The sequence below is a fragment of the Octopus bimaculoides genome, chromosome 20 (genome assembly GCF_001194135.2).
Source record: "Octopus bimaculoides isolate UCB-OBI-ISO-001 chromosome 20, ASM119413v2, whole genome shotgun sequence".
Classification (NCBI taxonomy): domain Eukaryota; kingdom Metazoa; phylum Mollusca; class Cephalopoda; order Octopoda; family Octopodidae; genus Octopus; species Octopus bimaculoides.
In genome coordinates, this window is record NC_069000.1 from 28,122,129 (window position 1) to 28,122,981 (window position 853).

The window sequence follows — 853 nt, forward strand, 5'->3', positions numbered from 1 at the left end:
GGGGGGGGGGGTACTACTGGTTCGAGATAAACTCTACAAGTATGAATGTGCTGTCAGATGGGCTTGTCCAAGTTGCATGCAGAGCGATGAAACCATTCTGCACACTCATTCAGTGTCTGAGCATTACTTACTCATGAGTCCTGTCGAACAGCTGCTGCTACAAGTGGGATGAATCCATCTCTCAGACAAGTCCATAGACATGATTGCCCCACCACCCTCCTTTAATCAGGCAGGCAAGGCAGTTTTCCTTTATCTGGCAATGGTAAAAGAGGTTGTCTGGTGGACAAAGCTGAAAGGAATGAGGACAGTGACATTTCTCTTTAGCAGAGCCCTCAGTGACTTTTTCAGGAAAGTGAGGGTGGAGAGAGAGGTGCTGTCCTTGAGTAAATTTATTGATATGATGTACACTTCCATTCTTTGTTTTATTGTATACCATGTATACGTTCCTCTTTTTGTTTTAATCATTTCATTATATGTAAACCTCCACACTTTATGTCTGTCTTTGTATTGTCCCTCTCATCCTTCACCTTGGTAGCAAATAAAAGAAATCATTATTATTATTATTGTTATAGGGACTGTTGGATCAGTTGTTCGTCTGACGTCTCGTGTGTCAATGTGGTTCGTCTGAGTTCATTGTTTCATTGTTGTTGTTTTGAATGACTGTGGTAGTAAAATGTCATTGATATATATGGCGGACATGACTTTTGTTTATTAGCATCGAACTTTCGGTGAGTGCGTTCTTTGTATGTAATTGAATAATAAATGTAATAATTAAATTGTACAACTCATTGTCTTTTCTCTGCGAATCTCCCGAGAGGAATACAACAGAGTTTATTGGCGTCACCGATAGGAT